This window comes from Jaculus jaculus, chromosome X (assembly GCF_020740685.1).
Source record: "Jaculus jaculus isolate mJacJac1 chromosome X, mJacJac1.mat.Y.cur, whole genome shotgun sequence".
NCBI lineage: Eukaryota > Metazoa > Chordata > Mammalia > Rodentia > Dipodidae > Jaculus > Jaculus jaculus.
In genome coordinates this window covers 35700580-35723362 of record NC_059125.1, presented here as the reverse complement: position 1 = coordinate 35723362, position 22783 = coordinate 35700580, and positions in this window count along the sequence as shown.

The window sequence follows — 22783 nt, the reverse complement described above, 5'->3', positions numbered from 1 at the left end:
GGAAGCTTTTCCACTAAAATCAGGAAAAAGACAAGGGTGTCCACTGTCCCCACTTTTATTTAATATAGTTTTGGAAGTCTTAGCCATAGCAATAAGGAAAGAGACACACATAAAAGGGATACAAATTGGAAAGGAAGAAATCAAGTTATCATTATTTGCAGATGACATGATTCTATATATAAAGGGCCCCAAATACTCTACTAGCAAGCTGTTAGAGCTGATCAAAACCTACAGCAATGTAGCAGGATAAAAATAAATACACAGAAATCAGTAGCCTTCATATATGCTAACAACAAACACACAGAGGATGAAATCAGAGAATCACTCCCATTCACAATTGCATCAAAAAAAAAAATAAAGTACCTTGGAATAAACCTAACCAAGGAAGTAAAGAATCTATACAATGAGAACTTTAAAACACTCAAGCGAGAAATTGCAGAAGACACTAGAAAGTGGAGAAATATCCCTTGTTCCTGGATTGGAAGAATCAATACTGTGAAAATGGCAATCTTACCTAAAGCAATCTACACATTTAATGCAATCCCTATCAAAATTCCAAAGGCTTTCTTCATGGAAATCGAAAAAACAATCCAAAAATTCATTTGGAATCACAAAACACCTCAAAGATCTAAAATAATGCTGAGCAACAAAAAAGAGGCTGGTGGTTTCACCATACCTGATTTTAACCTATACTACAGAGCCATAGTAACAAAAACAGCATGGTACTGGCACAAAAACAGGCATGTAGATCAGTAGAACAGAATAGAGGACCCAGATGTAAGCCCAAGTAGCTATAGCCACCTGATATTCAATAAAATGCCAAAAATACTCATTGGAGAAGAGACAGCCTCTTCAGCAAATGGTATTTTGAAAACTGGATATATATCTGCAGAAGGATGAAAATAAACTCTTCTTTATCACCATGCACAAGAATTAAGTCCAAATGGATTAAAGACCTTAACATCAGACCGGATACTCTGAAACTGCTAGAGGAAAAATAGGGGAAACCCTTCAACATATTGGTCTTGGCAAAGACTTTCTGAAAACAACCCCAATTGCTCAAGCAATAAAACCACAGATTAACCACTGGGACCTAATGAAATTACAAAGATTTTGCACCGCAAAGGACACAGTGAAAAAGCAAAGAGCCAACCTACAGAATGGGATAAAATCTTCGCCAGCTATTTTTCTGATAAAGGATTAATATCTAGGATATACAAAGAACTCAAAAAGTTAAATAATAAGGAATTAAACAAGCCAATCAAAAAATGGGCTATGGAGCTAAATAGAGAGTTCTCAAAGGAAGAAATACGAATGGCATATAACCAGCTAAAAAAATGTTCTACGTCACTAGTCATCAGGGAAATGCAGATTAAAACTGCATTGAGATTCCATCTCACTCCTGTCAGATTGGCCACCATCATGAAAACAAATGATCATAAATGTTGGCGGGGATGTGGAAAAAAAGGAACCCTTCTGCACTGCTGGTGGGAATGCAATCTGTTCCAGCCATTGTGGAAAACAGTGTGGAGGTTCCTAAAACAGCTAGAGATTGATCTACCATATGACCCAGCTATAGCACTCCTAGGCATATATCCAAAGGACTCATCTCATTTCCTTAGAAGTACGTGCTCAACCATGTTTATTGCTGCTCAATTTATAATAGCTGGGAAATGGAACCAGCCTAGATGTCCCTCAACAGATGAGTGCATAATGAAGATGTGGCACAATGGAGTTCTACTCAGCGGTAAAGAAAAATGAAGTTATGAAATTTGCAGAGAAATGGATGGACCTGGAAAGTATTATACTAAGTGAGGTAACTCACACCCAGAAAGCCAAGCGCCACATGTTCTCTCTCATATGTGGATCCTAGCTACAGATGACTGGGCTTCTGCGTGAGAATGAAAATACTTAGTAGCAGAGGCCAGTAAGTTATAAATGAGACATAAAGGGTAGAGAAAGGAATGGAGGAGGATACTTAATAGGTTGATATTGTATATATGTAATTACAATGATTGTAATGGGGAGGTAATATGACGGAGAATGGAATTTCAAATGGGAAAGTGTGGGGGTGGGGAGGGAGGGAATTATCATGGGACATATTTTATAATCATGGAAAATGTTAATAAAAATTAAAAAAAAAGATGGTCAGCCTATCTGATGTAACAATAAGAAGGACCAGCAGAGTATACTAAGATCCTTATTATTCAGCATTTTAGAAGAAAAGAAAATGCCAAAAGCAATGGTTTTCTATTTTAAGACATATGTATTAATTTGAGATGAAACATTCATTAATGCCTTAAAATTTAAAGCCCCTTCTTCTTCCATTTTCTCAACAAAGTATTACTACAATATTATGTTTCCAAAATATTCCCAGAGTCAAGATATATTATTTAAAAAAGTTTGCATTTTTTTCTCCTTCAAAATTTTTTTAAGTTACATTTTTTACAACTTCTATACTTACAGACAATAAATGATGATAATTTTCTCCCCTCCCCCACTTTGACCTTCATAACTACATGATGCATCATATCCCCTCTCTGTTAGTCTTTCTCTTTACTTTGATGTCATGGTCATTTCTTCCTATTATAAGGGTCTTGTGAAGGTATTGCTAGGCACTGTGAGGTTGTAGATATTGAGGCCAATTTCTGTCTGTACTGTTGCATTGAAAGGAGTGATACCCTTCCTTTGGCTCTTACATTATTTCTGTCACCCCTTCTGCAATGGACCCTGGGCATGGGAGGGTGTGATAGAGATATTTCAGTGCTGGACATTCTTTTGTCACTTCTTCTTAGCACTATGTTGCTTTTTGGATCAGCCCAGTGGTCTCTGCCATCTGAAAAGAGAAGCCTTTCTAACCAAACTTGAGAGTAGCATTAATGAAAAAATATGAACATTAAGTGCAGTGCATACAGGGCACTTTGGTGAACATGATATATGCATTTAGCCAGACAAGAGGAGGATTTATACCTCTAAGGCTCATGACTTCCCTTGCCATAAGATTTTGTTTTGTTTTGTGTTTTGGTTTTTCCATAGGCTTTTGATTAGGTTTTCAGCACCAGGCATGTATTCCCTCCCATAGAGTGGGTCTCAAGTCCAATTAGAGAGCTGTTGGTTTCCCCTAGAATGGACATGCCACTATTGCAACTGTTCAGTTATTTGGCCTGTCTGCCCAAACTTGAGGCTTCCGGTGTCCACTGTTTTCACCAATGATGACTTCTGTCTCTCATATGGCTGCATGCAATGCAGTTTTTTCCAGCTTTCAGTCAACTAGTCTACATGGAGGAGATGGGTCCTCTATTCTGTTCTATTTATCTGCATCTCTGTCCTTGTGTCTGTACCATGATGTTTTTGTTACTACAGCTTTGTAAAATAGCTTTAAACAGGGTATTGCTCAAAATTGTTTTGGCTATTCAAGGTTTTGTGTGCTTCCAAATAAATTTTAGGATTGTTTTTCTTCTATTTCTGTGAGTAATGCCATTCGAAATTTAATGGGGATTGCATTACATGTGTAGATTGCTTTTGGTAAAATTGACATTTTCACAGTATTGATACTTCTAATCCAAGAACATGGGGAGAGAGAGAGAGAGAGAGAGAAGGAATGCCAAGACTCTAGATGCTGAAAATGCACTCAAACACATATATCACCTTGGGCGTTGCATGGGTCCTATGGACTCAAACTTGGGTCTTTTGGCTTTCCAGGCAAGCACTTTAGTCTCTAAGCCATCTCTCCAGCAAGATATAACTCTCTTAAAAGAGAGACAGAGAGTGAAAGAAGGATACTTTTGGCAGAACCACTCTGCATGTTTGAAAAAAGTTGTACCTTAAATTCCCCATTTCTTACTGACAGATTCAGCACCAATATTAGGTTACCTTATCCACCCACAGTGAGGCATTGGTCCAGCAGGCTCATGAGGACCAGTGAACAATGAAGGACATTGCTAAAGCATTTGTTTACCCACTAGATCTAAAGTGTAAGTCTCTTTTGTGGAAGACTCCGTAAGCTTCTGTCACAGAGCACTGAGAGATAAATTTGGAACTAATACAAATACCAGCTGTTCCCTTCTGGATTGTGGTCATAGTGTTGGAAATTGCTATGCAAGATTTGGGGGAATTAAAGTCACCAAAAGCATGAACAAACAATGGATCTTTCAAGTTACAATATCAACCAGCCAGGGAATACATACACACCAATGCAATAGTGGCATGCAGTCAATGAGGGTAATCAACTGCTCTCTGATTGGATATGAGGCCTGCTTGGTGGGAAGGAATTTATACTTGGTATTGTGAACCAAGTCAAAACACTATGGCTTAGAAAGTTATAGACACTAGAGGGAAGCTTCCACTGTTCTTTGGTTAAAAGGAGAGGTTATGCCCATCTAAAGGCCTTCTAAATGTTTGATAATTCACTTTGATCTATGCTGCACTCACTCTTGGTAAGAGAGTATGCTTTTTACAGATGGCAGCAAATACCAAGCAGATATACAACCCATAAATATGACAAGAAAAAAGAAAACTGCAGGGATTACTGATAACTCCACTAAGGAGGGCCCTCAGTGTAATTGTGGCAGGACAGAGAGAACATAAGGGTGTAATAAACTCAATAAGAATATGGCCTATTTGAAATATGCTCATATATTGAATTTCTCAATAAAATATTAAAATAAAAAGAAATGATTTGTGTCTAGACACTGTACTTGAAGGAGTGGAGTGAAAATAATATACGTTACAAAAAGATACAATAACAAACAGTGAATGACAAGAAGACCTTCATAGAAGCATAATTTAATCAATTATATATTCTCTCTGAAGTTAAATGCTTATTATTGAACTCTGCTCACATAATTTTCACAGAGTAAAATTTTCAAATTTGTGTGAAATATGTTGACCATCCCCTAGTATTCAGTAACATTTCATTTGTTATCACAACAAAGGTCTAAGTCAAACAAAAACCAAATAGACAATAAATGTTTCAATTTCATCAACTATTTGGGCTCATCTTTACACCATACTTCTTTCAATGATATATTTCAAATCCTCTATCCTTGTATATGGTCCTGAGGCCATTTACCCTTTAATTTGAGGAATGTGTTTATATATTGTTTCCTTTACCTGGAATAGTTACTCCCCTATTAATGACATATTTAGCATCATTTAAAACTTTTAAATTAATTTTAAGTAAAAGTTCTTCAAGACTTTATGTGGCAACTCTTCTAAGACAACATAAGTTACATTTCTACATGAGATTGTTTGCTGAATATGCATCTCCTCCAACAAGTGTCAAACTTAACCAGTACCAGGACCAATTCTATTTGTGTTCACCATTTCATTGAGATTGCTGGCTAGATAGTTGCCTCAGTTATCACTGGAAATCATATATGTGTTTTTAAAATATTTATAAAACCTGGTGTAAATTAAATAATTCCAAACTACACATCAGGTATTGTTACTCCTATGTCCTAGTTTTGTTATGTAATATATATATGTATAATTTTTATCACTTCTGATTTTAAAACTGTAACAGTGTTTGAAGTAGCTTTATTTCCCTTGGAGATTTGGCAAAAAAAAAAAAAAAAAAAAAAACAATCTACTTGGAATTTATCAAGAAGCCTGAAAGATCTGGGCGTTCTGGTGCACGCCTTTAATCCCAGCACTAGAGAGGCAGAGGTAGGAGGATCAGCAAGAGTTTGAGGCCACTCTGACACTACATAGTGAATTCTAGCTCAGGCTAGAGTGAGACCCTACCTCAGAAGAACCAAAAAAAAAAAAAAAAAAAAAAAACAAGCCTCAAAGTTCTGAACATAACTAAGAAGGCTTTTTGTGCACATGATTTCAAATTCTGAATGTGAGACACCTTCTTTTTACTAAGCATTCCAACTTTTCAGACAAGAGAAAAAGTGTTATGTCTCATGGTGATGCAGAGAGAAACAAGTAAATAATATTCCATGGATTTTCTTATTTTTTCCAGCAGTTTTTTAGTACAGCTATTTCCACTAATTTTTACTAACTCTTATCCTACCCTTCATTAGTCTATATATTGAATGTTATATTTTTTCACAGTAGAAATGGGCAGTTGTTTATTATTTATAAAATGTCAAAATTATTTATGGTGAACCTGTTTTGAAACTAAATTGAACAGGATGCTATCAATAGTGAACACATGAAAAGTGTAGTGTTGTTACACTGTAATAAAATAGAACACATGAGCATCCACTATAGATACTTTTGGCTCTGTGTAGATATTTCCTACCATTCATTATAATCAAAACTTGGAACATATATATATATATAGAGAGAGAGAGAGAGTAGGTGGAGAACAAAGAAGTTTTACTGCTTATTTGTCCAAACAGAGTAGTATCAAGACAGAACTTGAAGAAAACCCAGAATACTTTTCCCCTATCCAGTAATAGCAAAAGGCCTTTCACTACTTGACTGTCAGTAAAGTCTAAGTAGTAAGCCTAGACTTGCCACACTCACATAGTAGAAACAAGGCAAAGTTCCTATCCCATTTTTTTATGCTGAACTGCTATGAGTATATGCATACTAAAACACTTGATTAAACATTTTCTAAAGTAATCTAGTATAACATGAAAAGATGTCATGGAATCAATTGATTACTGTTCCGATGAGTCAGAAAGATCTCAAAGGGAGTGATATTTTAACAGATGCCAACAACACAATGGTATAGATGTTAAAATGATAATGACAATGTCATAGATTCTATCAGAATATATGAGAATCCTAAATGAAAGACAGAGTATGATTTATTTAACCATAACAGCAGTAACCAGGTGATTGGAATTTGCAGAACTCCAATACACAAATTAGGTTTCATTACAGGAGAATAATTTTTGGCTTAGGTAATCAAATCTGTCATAGTGGGCAGTTGCCTGAGAAAGAGCTTTTATCTTTCAAATTTTCTTACTCTGCAAACATTTTAGAAAAAGAAAAAACAAACAAGCTTTTCTACTTGCAATATGGAGAAAAGCCAGATTTATATATCTACATATTTGATTTTAACAGATGGCAGAAATCATTACAAACTATATTACTTTCCACTTTGCTATGACAAAAACCACAGTATGGATGATTGAAATAAAGGTTAAAAATAATTTGGCTCACAGTTTCTGAGGATTCAGACCATCATGGCAGGGAGGGAATGACACAGCAACACAGTATAATTTTGAGGCAGAAAGCAGAGAGAGAGGAAATGCCTGCACTGAGCCAACTGTCACAGATACACCCAGAGGTATTCCTCAAAATTCTAGATGATTCCAAATTCAATAAAATTGACAGTGCAATCTAATTATCACATCTGTGACTTGTGTGGTGATTGTGCTGTGATAGCATTGTCTCAAAGACTTTTATCTGCTTTAAATATTGTATTGTCCTCCCCACAACTTAAGAGTATTATCCCAGATTAGGTTACTAATACAAGAAGATCAAGCTCCCTTTTGAGAGTCATATTGAAGGATGATAGGAGAAAGCCAGCTTTTTAAAGTTAGGGATTGAGACTCATCGTGGCACCAGAAACATTTGACAAAAAATATCTGATTGAGACTGAATAGAACACCCCCTGCTGTCCACAGTCTCCTGCACTGCCTGGGTGGGCTGACCCAACTGGGCTGACCCTCAGGTTCATCCACCAAATTTACCAGCCAATCAGGCCTTCCTCTTATATACCTGTGTGCTCTTACCAACTCTAGAGTTTCTATCTGTGTATGTACTCTAAACCTAGGGTAGCCATGAGTGTAACTCTCTTCATCACATATTTCTTCTCTGGCTCTCTTGGTCTCATCTATGTTATCTGCCTTCTCATATTTTTCCATTGAGCTTCAGTATTTGTCCTCCCCTAAAAACACATGGCAGATGCCATATGGGTTCTTCCTATGTCTCATTACACAAGCTCGTAGATTCTACTTTTCACATACTTACAGCTTTACCCTAATTTCACTTTAAAAGCCTCAGTTCACCTCAAGTTCACATGCTTCCAGCTTTACACTAATTTCTTCCTAAATGTCTCAGTTTCCCTTACGTCCACATGCTTATGGAACCATTCCAGGTTTGTTTGTTTTTTTTTTTTTTCCCAGAGACCCACAATTTCTCTTCTGCTTTGATACTTTCCCTCTTCAGGAAAGCATGTGGCTGATGCCATGTGTGTTCTTTCTGAGCCTCTCTACATATACATCTGAGTGCTACTTTCCATGTACTTACAAATCTGTTCCAGTGCTTTTCAATTTCTCTTAAATGCACCTTATAGACTACACAATGTTTCTATATAACGGTGTGTGTTGCAGTCCGGTTTGTATTGCTGTTAGAAATCACCCAACCAAGAGCAGCTTCTGGGAAAAAGAGATTTATTTTGGCTTACAGGCTCAAGGGGAGCTCCACGATGGCAGGGGAAAATGATGGCATGAGCAGAGGGTGGACATCACCCCCTGGCCAATATAAGGTGGACCATAGCAACAGGAGAGTGTGCACAACACTGGCATGGGGAAACTGGCTATAAAGCCCATAAGCCCACCCCCAACAATACACTCCCTCCAGGAGGTGTTAATTCCCAAATATCCATCAGCTGGGAACCTAGTATTCAGAACACCTAAGTTTAGGGGGGACACCTGAATCAAACCACCACATTCCGCCCCTAACCCCCATAAACTGATAATCATACATGATGTAAAATGCAATGCATTCATCTCATTTTAAAAGTCCCCATAGTTTTTATCAATACCAATGATGTTCATACATCCCCATAGTCCCAGATCTTTTAACTGAGCCATAATAGCAAAACATAACCTCAAAAAACCCGTAATGGCACAGAATAAATATTCACACTGCGAAAGATGGCATTGGGCATAGCAAAGAAACATTCAACCAATACAAGATTTAAAACAACCAGGGCAAATATCAAACTCTGTAGCTTCAAGTCCAGCAACTCTAGCCAGTGACAAATCTTCAAGTCTGATAATTCTAACCAGCAACAAGTCTCTGGCATTCCAATTCCGCCCCTCCAGCTAGGCTACTCACAGTCCTGGAAAACTTCATCGGGGCCGGCAGCTCCTCAGCAGCCATCTCATGGACCTGGCATCTCCACTGGGTCTCCACTGCAAGCCACGGTTCATCTTCATGGCCCCATGGGGTCTCTATGCAGGCAACCAGCAAACCCACTTCACACGGCCCATGGCCATTTCCAAAACACAAGACGGTGTTGCAAACTCAATGACCCTCTTTCCAGCATTTTATACCCCACGATACCAGGTAGGTGCCAATTTGTTAATCCAGGGGGGAATAAAGCAGACTTTGAAGAACAGGGCACTCCTTGAGCACCCAGACCCCTTCAAAAGAGCTGACATTCTTCCTGTTGCCCCAGCGCAGGTCAGCTAGCCCAGTCTCAAAGGTTGTTATCTCTCAGTTGCAGCTGAACAGGCAGCAGTTCACCCAAAGATTTTCCTTTCTGTGCCATATCCCTCTGCACACACCAGTTCATTTCTACGCAAAGCAACCCTGCACAACTTCTCATGACATGGGCACAAGAGCAAGCTTCTCACACAAACTGCTAGCCCAGTCCAGGCACAGCTCTTTCTCACCCTCATAAGACAAACCTCACAGTCCATAGTTCTTACTGCATTCAGGTCTTAGAGCTCAGACCAGAATAGTCCATTAAGCTGTACTTACAGCACTGCAAGGCATCTCTTAAGCCAAGGTTTCAACTCCTTCCACTTTCCTCTTAAAAATCAGCTACAAAAGGCTGACGCCACATTGTCAGGTGTCTAGCAGCAACCCCACTCCTGGTACCACTTTACTGTTGCAGTCCGGTTTGTATTGCTGTTAGAAATCACCCAACCAAGAGCAGCTTCTGGGAAAAGGAGATTTTTTTTGGCTTACAGGCACGAAGGGAAGCTCCACGATGGCAGGGGAAAATTGATGGCATGAGCAGAGGGTGGACATCACCCCCTGGCCAATATAAGGTGGACCATAGCAACAGGAGAGTGTGCCCAACACTGGCATGGGGAAACTGGCTATAAAGCCCATAAGCCCGCCCCCAACAATACACTCCCTACAGGAGGTGTTAATTCCCAAATAACCATCAGCTGGGAACCTAGTATTCAGAACACCTAAGTTTATGGGGGACACCTGAATCAAACCACCACAGTGTGTTTCTTAAATACCACCATTTATGATTCCTACCTAACTAAATTTAATAATTCATAAGTTACACTTCTGGAGTCTATTTTTATTAATTATATATTAAAGGTAAGACAGAACCCAAAATGTGGAGTTCATAAATTCTGGGGACCTCTCCTGAACCCCCAAATCCTACATAAATATGACTAGTGAGAGGCAGAGATGGACACTAACCCTTTTATCTGTATCAAATATTATTAAAATATTATATGTGGGCTTTGAGAGATGGCTCCACAGTTAAGGTGCTTGCTTACAAAGCCTGATGTCCCAGGTTCAATTCCCCAGTCCAATATAAAGCCAAATGCACAAAGTTGCACATGCATCTAGAGTTTGTTTGCAATAAAAGGAGGCTCTGGTACACCCATTCTTTCTCTCTCTTTTTAAAAATTTATTTATATTTTCATTCATTAGTTTTGCACTCAGTGAATACAGTCAAGTTGGTACATTGTTAGGCTCATCCATGTCCTGCCCCTTCCCCATGGGCCCTCCTTGTTGAGGTATATGGGTCATGCATTGTGAAGTTATCCCACAGATATGGGTAGGAGGAAATGACTTTGTATATCATGACCCAATGTGTGGCTCTAACATTTTTTACTCCCTCTCTTACACAAAATTTCCCTGAGCCATGTTGGATTCATTTTTGGTCTCCTTCAGTGATGAGGTGTTGGGGGCCTCTGTGTCTCTGGATATCTGATTTGGTAGGAGTTGATTATTCTCTGTGTTGATCTCCTTCACCCTTGTACTGGTACCCAGTTCACCAAGAAAAGAACACCCTTGCTTGTTTCGCCAATTATTCTTAGTTTCAGATGGGGCCCTTTGAGGTATGATGGGGTGGTTCTCTCATTAGGATCTGTGTCTATCTGAAAAGGAGAAGTAGATTGTCCAATGGAGAATAAAGTTAGCAGCAGACAAATGAGATAATCATTATTTATTTATTTTTTTAATTTTTATTAACATTTTCCATGATTACAATATATATCCCATGGTAATTCCCTCCCTCCCCACCCCATACTACCATTTGAAATTCCATTCTCCATCATATTACCTCCCCATTACAATGATTGTAATTACATATATACAATATCAACCTATTAAGTATCCTCCTCCCTTCCTTTCTCTTCACTTTATGTCTGCTTTTCAACTTACTGGCCTCTGCTACTAAGTATTTTCATTTTCACACAGAAGCCCAATCATCTGTAGCTAGGATCCACATATGAGAGAGAACATGTGGCGCTTGGCTTTCTGGGCCTGGGTTACCTCACTTAGTATAACCCATTCCAGGTCCATACATTTTTCTGCAAATTTCATAACTTTATTTTTCCTTACCGCTGAGTAGAACTCCATTGTATAAATGTGCCACATCTTCATTATCCACTCATCAGTTGAGGGACACTTAGGTTGGTTCCATTTCCCGGCTATTATAAATTGAGCAGCAATAAACATGGTTGAGCACGTACTTCTAAGGAAATGAGATGAGTCCTTTGGATATATGCCTAGGAATGCTATAGCTGGGTCATATGGTAGATCAATCTCTAGCTGTTTTAGGAACCTCCACACTGTTTTCCACAATGGCTGGACCAGATTGCATTCCCACCAGCAGTGCAGAAGGGTTCCTTTTTTTCCACACCCCCGCCAACATTTATGATCATTTGGTTTTATGATGGTGGCCAATCTGACAGGAGTGAGATGGAATCTCAATGTAGTTTTAATCTGCATTTCCGTGATGACCTGTGATGTAGAACATTTTTTGAGATGCTTATATACCATTCGTATTTCTTCCTTTGAGAATGCTCTATTTAGCTCCACAGCCCATTTTTTGATTGGCTTGTTTGATTCTTTAATATTTAACTTTTTGAGTTCTTTGTATATCCTAGATATTAATCCTCTATCAGATATATAGCTGTCGAAGATTTTTTTCCCATTCACAGGTTGCCTCTTTGCTTTTTCCAATGTGTCCTTTGCACAGCAAAATCTTTGTAATTTCATGAGGTCCCAGTGATTAATTGCCTGAGCAGTTGGGGTTGTATTCAAAAAGTCATTGCCAAGACCAATATGTTGAAGGGTTTGCCCTACTTTTTCCTCTAGCAGTTTCAGAGCTTCAGGTCTGAAATTAAGGTCTTTAATCCATTTGGACTTAATTCTTGTGCATGGTGAGAAAGAAGAGTTTATTTTCATTCTTCTGCAGATATATATCCAGTTTTCAAAACACCATTTGCTGAAGAGGCTCTCTACTCCAATGAGTATTTTTGGCATTTTTATCGAATATCAGGTGGCTATAGCTACTTGGGCTTACATCTGGTTCTTCTATTCTGTTCCACTGATCTACATGTCTGTTTTTGTGCCGGTACCATGCTGCTTTTGTTACTATGGCTCTGTAGTATAGGTAAAAATCAGGTATGGCGATACCACCAGCCTCATTTTTCTTGCTCAGAATTATTTTAGATATTCGAGCTTTTTGTAATTCCAAATGAATTTTTGGATTGTTTTGTCTATTTCCATGAAGAAAGCCTTTGGAATTTTGATAGGGATTGCATTAAATGTGTAGATTGCTTTTGGTAAGATTGCCATTTTCACAATATTGATTCTTCCAATCCAGGAACAAGGGATGTTTCTCCACATTCTAGTGTCTTCTGCGATTTGTCACATGAGTGTTTTAAAGTTCTCATTGTAGAGATTCTTTATTTCCTTCGTTAGGTTTATTCCAAGGTACTTTGTTTTTTTATTGATGCAACTGTGAATGGGAGTGATTCTCTGATTTCATCCTCTCTGTGTTTGTTGTTAGCATATATGAAGGCTACTAATTTCTGTGTATTTATTTTGTATCCTCCTACATTGCTGTAGGTTTGATCAGCTCTAACAATTTGCTAGTAGAGCCTTCAGGGTCCTTTGTGTATAGAATCATGTCATCTGCAAATAATCATAACTTGATCTCTTCCTTTCCAATTTGTATCCCTTTTATGTGTGTCTCTTGCCTTATTGCTATGGCTAAGACTTCCAAAACTATATTAAATAAAAGTGGGGACAGTGGACACCCTTGTCTTGTTCCTTATTTTAGTGGGAAAGCTTCCAGTTTTTCCCCATTTACGAATATGTTGGCTGTAGGCTTGTCATAAATAGCCTTTATTATATTGAGATATGTTCCTTCTATTCCCAGTCTCTCTACAACTTTTATCATGAAGGGATGTTGGATTTTGTCAAATGCTTTCTCTGCATCTAATGAAATGATCATGTGATTTTTGTCCTTTAACCCGTTTATGTAATGCATTACATTTATAGATTTGCGTATGTTGTACCATGCCTGCATCTCTGGGATAAAGCCTACTTGGTCAGGGTGAATGATCTTTTTGATATACTCTTGTCTTCTGTTTGCCAATATTTTGTTGAGAATTTTTGCGTCTATGTTCATGAGGGAGATTGGTCTGTAATTTTCTTTTTTTGTTCTATCTTTGCCTGGTTTTGGTATCAGGGTGATGCTGGCCTCATAGAAGGAGTTTGGTAGAATTCCTTCTTTTTCTATTTCCTGGAAAAGCTTTAGAAGCAATGGTGTTAGCTCATCCTTAAAAGTCTGGTAAAATTCAGCAGTGAATCCATCCGGGCCTGGGCTTTTTTTAGTTGGGAGATTATTGATAACTGTTCAGATCTCCATGTTTGTTATAGGTCTATTTAAGTGATTAATTCCATCTTGATTTAATTTAGGTAGGTCATATAGATCAAGGAAATCATCCATTTCTTTCAGATGTTCATACTTTGTGGAGTATATGCTTTTATAGTATGTCCCTATGATTTTTTGAATTTCTCTGGAATCTGTTGTGATGTTACCTTGTTCATCTCTGATTTTATTAATTTTTGTCTCTTCTCTCTTTCTTTTGGTCAGATTTTCTAAGGGTTTATCAATCTTGTTTATCCTTTCAAAGAACCAACTCTTTGTTTCATTAATTCTTTGGATTTTTCTTTTTGTTTCTATTTCATTAATTTCTGCACTAATCTTTATTATTTCTTCCCATCTACTGATTTTTGGTTTGCCTTGTTCTTCTTTCTCCAAGGCTTTAAGGTGAAGCATTAGTTCGTTTGCTTTCGACCTTTCTAATTTCTTAATATAGGCATTTAAGGATATAAATTATTTTTTTTTAATTTAATTTATTAGTTTTCATTTCAGTGAATACAGGAGGTTTGGTACCATTATTTAGGCTCATCTGTGATCTACCCCCTCCCATTAGACCCTCCTTGTTAATGAAAATGGGTCATGCATTGTGGAGATAGCCCCCAGTTATTAGTATGATAAATGTCTCTGCAAATCATGACCCAACATGTAACTCTGACATTCTTTCCGCCCCCTCTTCCGCAAGATTTCCCTGAGCCATGTCGGGTCCATTTTTGGTCTGCTTCAGTGCTGAGGTGTTGGGGACCTCTGAGGCTTTGGCTCTCTGATTTGGTAGGAGTTGATTTTTCTCTGCGTTGATCTCCTTCCCCTTTGTGCTGGTATCCAGTTCACAGGAAAACATCACCCTTGCTTATTTCACCAGTTGTCCTTAGTTTCAGTTGGGCCCCTTTTGAGGTATGTTGGGGCAGCTCTCTTCTTAGGATCTGCATCTATCTGGAAAAGAGAAGCAGATTCTCCAACAGAGAGTAAGTTAGCACCCAGAAAATTGAGATAACACTTACTTTTTTGATAGACAGTTTGATAGGTGTAGGCCCTCTTATACCCCGTGATTGATGGTAGCTTGATATTGTAGAGTGGGCTTGTGTTTGGGTATGGTTCTGACTTGTTTCCCAGCTCCAGCTAAGGGTCTAGTACCACTGAGTGGATCAGTTAGCCAAATCAAGAGCAATTGATTCCTCACCATGGCTGTGTACCACTATTGCACTTGTGTGGGCATCACTTCCGGTTATTTGATGCTAATTAGTTTAAACAATGTGTTGCTTGGACAGATCTTGGTCATTTCCCCCAGTCACCTATGTAGCGCCTTCTGGCACTAGACACGCTGAGTGTCTGGGGACTGACTCTCTCCTGGTTTCCAGCCATGTCATTCCATTTTACGTGTCAGCAGTGTATGGAGTCTTCAGCAATAGGGTCTTATCACTGGCCTTTGGTGGGTCATCAAGTACTCTGACAGAAGTCTGTCATTGTTTTGGGAAACCTTGTAGGTTTCTCTGATCAAAAGCTCATTGTGGATGGTAGGCCCAAGCTGGAAGTGGGGGTTACAGGTCAGTGTCCACTAAGAAATTGAGGAAAAAGATAACTAATATACAAGAGTTAGAGAGGAGAGAGATAGAGGGGAGAGGGGGAGAGGGAGGGAGGGAAGATGTAGATTTAGGTCAGTCTTGATCCTACCCTCTCCAGTGTCTTGTGGTTCAGGTGTTTCCTGTAAGGGTCTAGTGAAGGTTCAGCCATTTGGTCTGTCTTTTAGGAAGTAGAATTTTATGGTACCATTGTCGTTTGGGTCCAGATTACTGTTTTCCACTGTTTGATTCCCTCCCCGCCCTCCCATCCATCTTATTGTCTAGTCCATCAGGTGCTTGCTGGGTATGTAAGGCATCTTGGGCAGATTCAGTTTAGGTGTGGCAGATGAGTGAGACTATGTGTCGATTTTTTTTCTGTGATTGGGTAAGTTCGCTGAGAATGATCTGTTCCAGGTTCAACCATTTTTCCTCAAATTTCTTTATGTCGTTTTTTTCTTACTGCTGTATAGAATTCCATTGTGTAGATATACCACATCTTTGTTATCCATTCTTATAATGATGGACATCTGGGTTGATTCCAGCTTTTAGCTATTAGGAATTGAGCTGCTACAAACATGGTTGAGCAAATCTCTCTGGCTTTTGGTTTGAAGGTTTTAGGATACATGCCCTGTAATGGTATAACTGGGTCTGTTGGTATTTCTATAGTCAGCTTTTTCAGGAGTCTCCATATTGCTTTCCAAAGTGGTTGTACCATCCTGCATTCCCACAAACAGTGAATGAGTGTCCCTGCTTCTCCACATCCTCGCCAGCATTTATTTTCATTTGACCTTTTGATGTTGGCCATCCTTATTGGGGTAAGGTGGAATCTCATCGTTGTTTTAATTTGCATTTCTCTTATGATTAGGGATGATGAACATTTTCTTAGGTGTGTGTTTGCCATTTGTATTTCTTCCTCTGTGAATTGCCTGTTTAACTCTGTGCCCCATTTTGTGAGTGGGGTATTTGTCTTCTTATTGTTTAGACTTTTGAGTTCTTTGTAAATTCTAGAGATAAGGCCTCTATCAGTTGGATAACCTACAAATATTTTCTCCCATCCTGTGGGTATTCTATTGGCTTTATATGCTTGTCTGTAAAGAAACTCTTCAGCTTCATGTGATCCCAATGGTTGAGTGACTGTTTAAGAACTTGAGCCACTGGGGTTTTATTCAGGAAGTCTTTTTCCATTCCTATATCATGGAAGGTACTTACTAAATTTTCTTCCAGTAGTTTTCGAGTTTCTGGTCTCATGTTGAGGTCTTTGATCCATTTGGATTTGAGTGTTGTGCATGGTGAAATGTGTGGATCAAGTTTTAGTTTCCTGCATGTGGTTATCCAGTTTGTCCAGCACCATTTGTTGAAGATGCTATCTTTTTTCCAGTCTATATTGTTTGGGCCTTTGTTGAATATCAAGTAGCTATAGTTGCTTGGCCCAAAATCCGGGTCCTCAAGTCTATTCCATTGGTCTATACTCCTGTTTTTATGCCAGTACCATGCTGTTTTTATTACTATGGCTTTGTAGTATAACTTTATATCGGGTATGGTGATGCCACCAGAGGTATTTCTTTTGCTGAGGATTTGTTTGGATATGCGAGGCCTTCTGCCTTTCCATATGAAATTTGAGATCATTTTTTCTATGTCTGTGAAGAACACTGTAGGGATTTTAATTGGAATTGCGTTAAATCTATATATTGCCATTGATAAGATTGTCATCTTCACAATGCTAATTCTGCCTATCCAGGAGCATGGGAGGTCTTTCCATCATTTCAAGTCCTCCTCAATTTCTTTTTTGAGAGTTTTTATATTTTCGTTGTATAGATCTTTTACTTCCTTGGTTAACGTTATTCCAAAGTATTTTATTTTTTTTGTTGCTATTGAAAATGGGACTATGTCCTTTATTTCTTTTTCTGTGTCTTTGTCATTTGCATACAGAAATGCTTCTGATTTTTGTGCATTGATTTTGTATCCTGCTACTTTGCTATAGGAGTTAATCACCTTCAGGAATTTTGGGATGGAGTCTCTCGGGTCTCTTACATATACAATCATGTCATCGGCGAATAGCGCTAACTTAACTTCTTCCTTTCCAAATTGTATCCCTTTTATTTCCTTCTCCTGCCTTATTGCTTGAGCTAGGACTTCCAGAACTATATTGAAAAGCAGAGGTGAGGGAGGACATCCCTGTCTTGTTCCTGATCTCAATGGGAATTCCTCCAGTCTCTCTCCATTAAGTATTGTTTGGGCCTTTGGAGCTTTGTATATTGCCTTTATTATGGTAAGATGTGAACCGGCCATGCCGATTCTCTCCAATGTTTTGATCATGAAGTGATGTTGTTTCTTGTCAAAGGCCTTTTCTGCATCTATCGAAATGATCATGCGGTTTTTATGTTTAAGCTTGTTTATGTGGTGTGTTACATTGACAGATTTTCGTATGTTGAACCACGCTTGTGTTCCTGGGATAAATCCTACTTGGTCAAGGTGGATAATGCTTTTGACGTGTTGTTGTATTTGGTTTTATGTTCATATAATTTCTTGGGATTTAATTTTTTTTATATTATTTTTTTTAATTTTTTATTTATTTGAGAGTGACAGACACAGAGAGAAAGAGAGATAGAGGGAGAGAGAGAGAATGGGTGCTCAAGGGCTTCCAGCCTCTGCAAACGAACTCCAGATGCGTGCGCCCCCTTGTGCATCTGGCTAACGTGGGACCTGGGGAACCGAGCCTCGAACCGGGGTCCTTAGGCTTCACAGGCAAGCGCTTAACCACTAAGCCATCTCTCCAGCCCCTTAATTTTTTTTTTTTAATCTACTCTGGGTTTGGTTGCTGTGATCTTCTTCTTGTAGGCATTTGTGTTTGGTTATTTGTTTCTTCTCTGTGGAGAATTTCCTGGAGTACTTTCTGTAGGTTTGGTTTTGTGTTCATATAATTGTAAAGCTGAGTTTTGTCATGGAACGTTTTCCTTTCACCATCTATTATAAGGGAGAGCTTTGCCGGGTAGAGTAGTTTGGGTTGAATGCCATAGTTTCTTAGAGTTTGGGGAGTTTCATTCCAGGCCCTTCTAGCTTTCAGGGTTTCCATTGAGAAGTCTGAAGTAATTCTGATGGGGTTTCCTTTGAAAGTGGTGTGCTGTTTTTGCCTAGCTTATTTTAGGATTTTTTCCTTGGTGTCAATGTTTAGAGTCTTAATGATAATATGCCTTGGGGAGTTTCTCCTTTGGTCTAGTCGGTTAGGAGTTCTGTTTGCTTCTTGATTCTTGATGGGCCTTTCTTTTAAGAGACGGGGGAAGTTTTCTTCAATTATTGTGTTAAATAAGTTCTCCATGCCTTTGGTCTGAAATTCTTCTCCTTCTGGTATTGCAATGATTCTGATATTAGGACGTTTAAGTGTATCCCACAATTCTCTCATGTTCTGTTCACAGGAACTTTTAAACTTACTGAAATTTTTGGATTCTCAAACTGTTTCTTCCATCCTGTCTTCCAGATCAGAATTTCTATCTTCCACTTCGCTGACTCTATTCTTGAGAGCTTCTAGTGAGTTTTGGACTTGTTCAATTAAGTTTGCATTTTCTACTACTTTCCTATGTATCACTTCCGTCGCTTTGTCCAGCTCCCTTTTTGTCTCATTTTCTGATTTTCTTGCTGATTCTTGGAAATCATCCTTGCATTTCTTTATGTTTTCATTTAGTGTGGCCAGCTGATTTTTAAGGTCCTCTTTTTTTTCACTCTCCCTCAACTCTCTTAGCTCTCTTTGAATTCCTTACAGTGTCTTATCATATTGCTCTAGTTTAGTGATGGTAGCATCCATACGATTATCTATCCTTTGTAGCTTTCCTGTTAGTTCTAGCAGTAGTTTGGTCAGGGTTGCATTGTTCATTGCTTCCACTTGATGTTCTGATCCTAAACACTCTTCTATGTTTTGGTTAGTTGTGATCCTTGTTGGACTGGGTGATCTGTCTGGATTTTCTTCCATTTTATTTTTTGTGTTATTTCTTTTGCGCTGTGGTCTACCCATGTCAGTGTATGGGCAGGTAGGTGGGTGGAGCAGCCTGGGATCTAGCTTAATGTGAATCCAAGGCAGCCTGGGGCAGTTGTAAGCAGCCTGGGTTTTTGCTCAGTCTTGCTAAAGCCGCCTACCTATAGCCTGGCAGGGGCCCCAAAGTTGCCTGAATTCTCACCCAGTAATGCACCTAAGCTGCCTGCCTTTGAGCTTGAATGGGGACTGAGGTAGCAAGCCCTGAAGGTGCCTAGATTCTGGCTGGGTACACTGGGGTCTGTAAACAGTCTGTGCTCTTCTGCCTCAGGGGAGTGGGGGCTGGGTGACGATGTACAGGTAGGGGATGGCAGCTGCGCTGGCGCTAGTGACTCAGTGTGGACTTATATGGCTCTTGCTGTGGGGTGGGCCTGCACGTGCAATTGTAGTGCAGAGGCAGATGATGTGAGTACGTAATCAGGACACAGCAGAAGCTGACCAGCGTCAAGTGATGTGAGCACAGCAGCAGGGGATCTGGCAGCCACCTATTCACGGCAGGGGTGGCCCCCACAGGCCTGCGAACCGAGCACCACGTGGCTGGTCTACTCGCAGGATCAGAGAACACGGTCGAGGTAGGAGGTCTCAGCTTCAGTGCAGCAGGGTGGCAGGCGTGACTGGTGGGTGCCCGATCAGAGCACAGCAATGCGGGATGTGCAGAGGGTGTGTGGGCGGGTGGGCAGAAGGGGGCGCGGGGTGCGATGGTGTGTATGGAGCGAGTGGGGCACGCGGCGGGGAGGGGGTCAGGGTGCGCCGGGGCACCGGGCAATCAGGGTGGGGTGTGCGGGAGGTGGCAGGGCTCAGGGGGCGTGGGGTGGGGTGCCCTGGAGGGGCGGGGGGCGTGGGGCGCTCTGATCAGTTAGGGGGCAAGGGGCACGCTGTTGGTGCGGGGGGGTGCGCATGCAGGGGGGGTGTGCGGGGCACGGCAGGGTGCAGGGCACCTGGGGGGCATGAGGGGGAGTGCGGGGCGCGCGGGGGGTCACGGGGTGCGCAGGGGGGCGCGGAGGAGCTTGCGGGAGGCGCTGGGGGCTAGGGGCAAAGGGCACGTGGGGGGTGCGCAGGGTGCGTGTGGGGGGAGGGGGTGTGGGGCATACTGGGGTGCGGGTTGCCAAGGGACACCGCCAGGTGCTCTGGACGTGCGGGGGGGGCGGGGCTTGCGGGGGGGTTGAGAGGGTCGCGTGTGGGGCACGGGACATGGAGGGGGGCGGGGTAGAGGCAATCTGGGGCACAGGACACGTGGGGGGTGGGGCACAGGGGGCACGGGGCACGCTTGGGCACACAGGGGCGCCCGGGCCGCCTGCGGCGGGGGGACGAGGGGCCTGCGGGGTGGGGGACGGGAGGCGCCGGGGCGGGGTGCAGGGGGGGCAGGGAGCGCTTCAGGGCGCACCACGCTCAGGGCGCGGATGCTCCGGGGCGCGTGGGGGGTGGGGGCGCAGAGCGCGTGGGGAGGGTAGATGGCTAGGAGCGGGGGGGGCTGAAGCCACGGGGTGCTCTGGATTCGGGGGGAGGGGTGGGGGTGGGTCGTGCAGTGGAGGGGGTTCAGGGGGTCGCGGGTCTTGCAGGGGTGTGGAGCACGCTGAGGTAAGATGGAGCGTGGGACGCTGGGGGACGCTGCAGGACACCGTGGGGCACTCTGGAAGCGCGGCGGGGGTGGGGCGCACGGGTGGCGGGGGGCTCGAGGAGCGCGGGGGTGGGGCGCGAGGGTCTCGGGGCACGCTGGGGACGCGGGGCACACCTGGGCGCCTGGGGCGCATGACGCTCAGGGGCGCTTGGAGTGCGCCTGCCGTGAGTGGGTAGGGAGCGTTGGACGCGCTGGGGGGGTTCGAGGTGAGCGGGGGTGGGGCGCGGGGGTCTCGGGGCACACGGGTGCTGGGCACACCCAGGCGCCCGGGGCGTGGGGCGCTTGGGGCGTGCCTGCTGAGTGTGGATAGGGAGCGTGGGTCGCGCGGGGGGTGGGGCACACGGGGAGTTCGGGCGCATGGGGGTTGGGGCGGGCGGGGCGGGGGGTGTCTCGAGGCACGCAGGGGTGGGGCGCGGGGGGTCTGTTGCTTGCGGGGGGGGCGTTGGGGCGCAGGGCAGGCCTGGTCGCCAGGGCGCAGGAAGCTTAGGTTCACTCCGGCTGCGCCTCTGTGTGTGGATAGGGAGCGTGGGGCGCGCTGGGGGGGAGGGGCGCGCTTGGGGGGGGCGGGGGTGCGAGTGTAGGGCGCAGGGGTTGTGGGGCGCGCGCGGGTCGCCGGGCCGCATGGGGCTTGGTGCGCACGGGGTGCTGGGCGGCTGACCGCGCCCAATGCGGCGATTCGAGGTGGGCGGGGTGGTGGGTACGTGGGTATCGGGGGTGTGTGCTTCCCTCTTTTACCCCGATCTGTGCCCTCCCTCTTCAAAAAGTTCCTAATTTCCCTTGAATACTTACCTTTTTTTCCCCTTGTTTGTAGTGCAGCTAGGTGGTCGCCATCTTGACCGGAAGTCAAGGCTATAAATTTACCTCTTAGAACTGCCTTCAATGTGTCCCAGAGATTTTGGTATGTTGTGTTCTCATTATCATTTGACTCTATAAATTTTTTGATTTCCTTCTTGATTTCTTCATTGACCCATTCATCATTTAGTAGTGTATTGTTTAGTTTCCATGATTTTGTGTATGATCTATAGCCTTTCTTGCTACGGATTTGTAGTTTAATTCCATTGTGGTCAGATAGAATGCAAGGGATTATTTCAATTTTCCTGAATTTGTTAAGATTTGCTTTGTGTCCTAATATATGGTCTATTTTAGAGAATGTTCTATGTGCTGCTGAAAAGAATGTATAATCTGCAGCCTTTGGATGAAATGTCCTGTATATATCTGTTAAGTCCATTCCTTCTATGACCTCATTTATTCCAATTGCTTCTCGGTTTATTTTTTCCCAGGATGACCTGTCAATTGATGACAGTGGGGTGTTAAAGTCACTCACCAACACTGTGTTTGGTGTTATCTGTGACCTTAGTTCTAATAGTGTTTGTTTGACGAATTTGGGAGCCCCCATGTTAGGTGCATATATGTTTAGGATTGTAATGTTCTCCTGTTGGAGTGTGCCCTTAATCAATATAAAGTGACCTTCCTTATCTTTCTTGACAAACGTTGGACTAAAGTCTACCTTGTCTGACATTAGTATAGCAACCCCTGCTTGTTTTCTAGGCCCATTTTTTTGAGACACCGTCTTCCAACCTTTAACCCTAAGATAATGTCTATCCTTTGTAGAAAGATGAGTTTCTTGGAGACAAAAAATTGTAGGATCCTGCTTTTTAACTCAGTCTGCAAACCTATGTCTTTTCGTTGGGGCATTGAGGTTGTTGATATTAAGAGATATTATTGAAAGGTGTGTA